A 6,000-nucleotide genomic window follows, 5' to 3' on the forward strand; every position below is an offset into this window, starting at 1 on the left:
CAGGCCTCATGCTAAGCATGACCTCATTTATCCTGCACAATAACCCTATGAAGTAGGTATTATATTACCCCATTTTTTTTAGTTGAAAAACATTGAGGCTTACACAGCCTAGGCAACTTTCCCAGAATCCCAAAGCTGGAAACCTAATTCAATTGCAAGCCCAGGACACGTGCTCTGAGCCACTGTGCCTCTCAGCCCCAGGCTGTGGTGCCATTCCAGGTTGGTGTTGTGATGTACACGTCTGCCTATTGATTCTCATACAGCTGAGGGAAGAATAGGAAAACCATCATGAAGTCAGGCAATTGAGCTTCACTATTAGAGCTTAACACTGACATAAATGTCCCCCGCTAACATATTCAACACCGCCTTCTGAAAATATTACTCTTCGAAGGCAACAGAAAAAGCAACTTATGGTAAGCGCTAGGAAGCACACACTTGGTATTTACTCTTCTCGGTATTTAACATACATGGAAAACAGGCTTTAAAGCTTGTACTTATGTAAATCCCCAGTGTAATTCCAAAAACTCGAAAGAAAAGAAGTGCTTTCAAAAATGTGCCTCTCTCCATTTTAAGCATTATGTGCCAGTTAAACATTAACCTGTAAGGAAAAAATTTCACGCGTGTGGTCTTCTAATAAAACTGTTGTGGTGCCGAGTACAGAGTCTGGGTTTTCTGTGGACACGATGAATTTGTGATCCTCGCGTGTAAATTAATAAGTCCTCTCTTTTTCATTTTCACATCAAAGCCTGCTTTGGGGTTGGATTTAACAGGCTGTACCTGTCAGCTTTTGTGTAGCCTCCTTTTCATCACAGTTCAAAGGGAGAATGGGACTTACGGTAAGTAGGTCACCTGAGACATATGTCATGCAGGAAGAATCTCACAATTCCTGCTACTTGGAACACTCTCCATGGTGATTCAAGACACCTGCTCACGAGTTCATAATCTTGCTAAGTAATACCAGCCCCACTGGGATGAACTAAAACCAAAGTTCAGTAGGAAATTCTGCCTAAAAGACGCTAATCCCAATGGACCTCATTAGAGAAAATAAACACAAACATATAACCTGCTCTTTGGTAATAAAAAGAAGTGACATGGGTGTTAGAAAGCTTCCACTTGGGAGGAAGGAGGTGGCCCAGTTCCAGGATTGCATTCTAGCTCATGTCCTCGGGAATTTTTAAGACAAGAAGTCCCTGGAAAGAGGAAATGTCACCAGCCTGTCTCTTTAAGGCCAGGCTGGTTGCCAGTCACATCGAGCTCCATTTATATGGTACCATTCCTGTCGATTTTGTTTTTCAGTCCCAATAACACATAATTGCTCATTGTTTGATTTTTCCCTCATAAAAACAGCTAAGCACTTTGACCTGACTTTTCTCAATAGACTGCATCCATTTTATAATAAATTAGGTCTGTGATTGATTTCTTAAAGATGAGCCTTTGTATTAAGTCAGAGAGGTGAGAAATTGACCAAGGAACAGTTCATTTTGCATGATATAACTGTTTCCTAATGCATCTTCTGGTCAGCTCTTTGGACCTCCATTCATTGTATCAAAAGACTCTTTACCATCTAACAAGTTTGACCTTCTCTGCACTAGTGTTCATTCAAATGTGACTCTTTAGGGAAATAAAAAATATTATTTTGCCAGCTGGTATAGCTCAGTGGTTAAAGATCGACCTATGAACCAAGAGGTCATAGTTGGATTCCTGGTTAGGGCACATGCCCAGTTTGCAGGCTCGATCCCTGGTGAGGGGCATGCAGGAGACAGCCGATCGATGATTCCCTATCATCATTGATATTTCTATCTCTCTCTTACTCTCCTTTCTTCTCTAAAATCAATTTAAAAATACTTTTTAAAATGTTATTTAAATCACAACATTCAGGGTTGTTGTTGTTGTTGTTGTTTTAAAAAAGCTCTTAATTATATCTTTATTTTTATTTCAATTACCAAAACTTAGTTCTGAAATATAGAGCTCCATGGGTAAAACTTACTTGGCCTCATGCCTTCTGGACTCAGGCTAGAACAGTAGGGATGGGGACAGAGTAGATGTTCCATTCATGGGGGGATGTGGCTTTTCCACACTTAAGCAGGTGCCTCCTGGAGTTGAGTATACGTTACAGCCTCATGCTGTACTAAACAGGACCTCTCAGTTGCTATGCATGTTCCACAGCTTGATTTCTTCAGGAATGTTCTGGAGTAAATGAAGCCCCCAGTCCAGATTGGGCTGAATTCCAGGTTGTTACAACTGAATAGTCAAAGAATTAAAAAAAAAAAAAGAGGCTGCTCTCCTATATACCATATTCTAAAACAGCAGAACAGCAGACAGTAGTACCCCCTTACCCACAGGAATAAGTTCCAAGACCCCCCCTAGCATGACTGAAACCACAGATACTATATATACTATTTTTTTCCTATACATACATCTATGACAGAGTTTAATTTGTAAGTTAGCCACAATAAGAGATTAATAATAATAATTAATAATAAAATGGAACAATTATAATAATAGCATGAAAGTTATGTGAATGGCTGTGGGGGCACTGTTAAGTAAGCTAAAGATGAGTGGAACACAAGCACTGCCACACGGGACAGGTGATCTGATAAAGGAGATGACTAATTGGCAGGTCTCGTATACAGCACGGATACGCTGGATAAAGGGATGAGTCCTGTTCTGGGCGTGGGGAGGGATGGCCCAAGATTTCACCACACAACTCAGAGCGGCGTGCGGTTTAGAGCTTATGAATTATTTATTCAGTCCTCTTTTTCTCACAATTACTCCCATGCTCTTGTCCTAGAATTAGGGTTTGGCATCTTCGCAGCGGTTCTCAACCTGTGGGTCGCAACCCCTTTGGCAGTCGAACGACCCTTTCACAGGGGTCGCCTAAGACCATCCTGCATATCAGATATTTACATTACAATTCATAACAGTAGCAACATTACAGTTATGAAGTAGCAACGAAAATAATTTTATGGTTGGGTCACAACATGAGGAACTGTATTTACAGGGCCAGAAGGTTGAGAACCACTGCCCTAGAACATCAGTGGCCCATTCAGCATGAGAATTATCTACATTTACTGAGCATTTACCCTGTTCTAGGCATCACGCTGAGTGCTTTTTATATGTTATCACATTTTATCCTCACACTAGCCCTGCAAAATAGATGTTGTTATCAATATTTTAGAAACAAATATGTTCAGAGAAGAAGTCCCATAGTCAATAAGAACCAGGACCCCCAACTCTGATCTGATAGATTTCAAAGCGTCTACTCATTCTCTTATCTCCACTGCATACTTTGGGCTTCTAGCATCATCCTGTGTGCTAAAATATTGGCCCCATGCTCCTATGCCTCTAAGAAGTCTGATGTGTTTTCCAGATTACAATAGTTTTGTTTGTGTTTTTTTTGCTATGTTCAGAAATGATGGGGAAGCCCAGGTAACTTTTGCTGAAGTAAATAGCTCTTCCATTCAGAACAAACCAAGATGGTTCTCCGTACCAAATGAACTTTTCAAAACCGAAGTATTCATTGATAACCGAGTCGTGGATGGAGGAGGAGCAATAATATATGGCTCCTATACCCAGTCAATTTGGGAAGATAAAACAGTCCATGTAAAAAAACAATCACCAACACACAGCTGTGTATGCCAAGGCTCAACTGGACTAAACCACTTCTCAAGGCTACAAGGGTTCAAAATAAGTAGAGATACTTTCTAGTTAGGCTGGTGATGAATTTCCCCGTAAATCTCAAAGTCCATAGTAGAGAAGGCTAGAGCGTTTCTGGGGATGGAGAAAGAAATGGGATTTGGAGGACAGTAAGAATAGTTCCCAAAGGAATTCACCTCTTAGTGAGCCTCAGAGAGAAGGTCAGGGCTTGGAGAAGTCCTGGGATTTCCACTTGGCTGGAGGGGACAGAAGACACTGGATGCAGCAGTGTGAGTCCCGAGGTCAGGTGTCAGCCTCAGTGTTCAGGCAGATCTGATGCCTACCCACTGTCTCAGGGTGGTGTTTGCAGGAGAGGCCTGACTCTCCTCAGCCGACCAACGGCATGACTTGCTGACTGAGACACCCACTCTTGCATTCAGTTAGGGATTTACTGAATCACCCCCTTAGCGTTTGTTCAGTCACGTCAGGATTAACCTGGCACATCCTGAGATTTTTAGTACTTGCTCTCAGGACTCACACCTTACCTTCTCTTTCCAGTGGTTCTCAACCTTCTGGCCCTTTAAATACAGTTCCTCATGTTGTGACCCAACCATAAAATTATTTTCGTTGCTACTTCATGACTGTAATGTTGCTACTGTTATGAATTGTAATGTAAATATCTGATATGCAGGATGGTCTTAGGCGACCCCTGTGAAAGGGTCGTTCGACCGCCAAAGGGATCGCGACCCACAGGTTGAGAACCGCTGCTTTTGGCACTTATGTGTTGTTGAAAGAAGTGGCTGTCACTAACTCCATTCCCAAAGGGATGATCTCATCTCTGAGGTTCCGGTTTGCCTGGGATAGTCCCAATTTATTCTGTTGCTTCCAACGTCCCAGTTTAAACAGTAAGTTATATGGCCACCCCATACACACCTTCCAACAGGGGAGCATGTGCCCAGAAAGCCACCTTTGCCCCTTATCCCAGCAGGTGGATCTATATTCCCAGTTCTGTTCACTAGGACATGATGCCATGGGCCAAGACCCTCTGTGTGGATTTTGGTAAAGCTGTTGCTCTTCAAAATGCATCCTCCTTCTAAACCATTTAGAGAGCCACCTGCCTGATAATAATAGGCAAAGTACCCAGATATTTTCACTTTTAACAGAACATCATACTTCTCAAAGAGTACTACAAGTTCATCAGTTACAAATTCTGCTCAACAGCTCTGGCCCCGAATACTCAGAGGACAACTTAAATACCTGGTGTTGCCACTCAGTCAACTGTCTCCTCTTTACGATGCTCAGAAACACCCGGAGAGCAAACATCAGCCACGAATGTCACCGAGGCAAACAATGGGTGGGCCGAAGCAGCCCCAGGCCACCCAGATGTTCCCAGGGCAAACATGTCCTGTTTGCACTCAAATATTAATGTCTTCTTCCCCAGCACTAATTGGAAATTCCCTTGCCTCATGAATGCACTTTTGATTTAAAGGGCTCCGAGGCAGGCTCCTCCTCTGCTCAGCTCTGAGACAAAGCATGCTGGGTAAGGAGGCTGGAAACGTCCTTGAACATCTGGATCTGGCTGGGGTGGCAGACATAGGTCATTGAGAACCCAATCTAATAGAGTGAAACTTTGTTGTGCATATACTGCAAGCAAGACTAAGTAGACTTTTGAATATGATGTAGTCTCTGACCAAGAAAGAGTTCGACAGCAAAGTTTCCCTTCTCCAGAAGAGGGAAGGCGGGTGCAAAAATAACTGTAGAGCGAAGTGGAACGTGTAAGTACATATCCTAAAAGGAGTGGAAACCAAGGGCAATGAACACACAGAGGAAAGAGAGAGAAGTCCTGACTTAGGGATGGTACGGACTCATGGAGGTAGAATTTATTATTTATAATCATCATCATAATGACATTAATTAGCACTCATGGAAGGCTTATTATGACTCAAGAGCTATTCTCTGTACTTTAAATGTATTTATCTAAATTAGCCTCACTTAGGTTTGAGCTTGGATAAAAGGTATAATTGAGAGAAATAGAAATGGAAAAGAAAAGGTATTCCTGGTAGCAAGAAAAAAAAACGAATGAAAATTATGATGTCAGGATCTAAATTAGCCTCATTTAAGCGTGCACTTGGATAAAAGGTATAATTGAGAGAAGTCGAAATGGAGAAGAAAGGGTATCACTAGTAGTAAGAAAAGACGAACGAAAGTTGTGATGTCAGGGGGCATTCAGGAAACAGTAGATATTGTAATGCATTTGGCCAGACTTTGGAATATGTAAGGAATGAAGGGAGATACGGCACAAACCAAAAGGTGCCTATAATATTGCAATGAGAAATCCGCTTATTGACGAGACCTTATTGAGGT

The sequence above is a fragment of the Myotis lucifugus genome, unplaced genomic scaffold, assembly GCF_000147115.1.
Source record: "Myotis lucifugus unplaced genomic scaffold, Myoluc2.0 scaffold_104, whole genome shotgun sequence".
In the NCBI taxonomy this organism is placed as follows: domain Eukaryota; kingdom Metazoa; phylum Chordata; class Mammalia; order Chiroptera; family Vespertilionidae; genus Myotis; species Myotis lucifugus.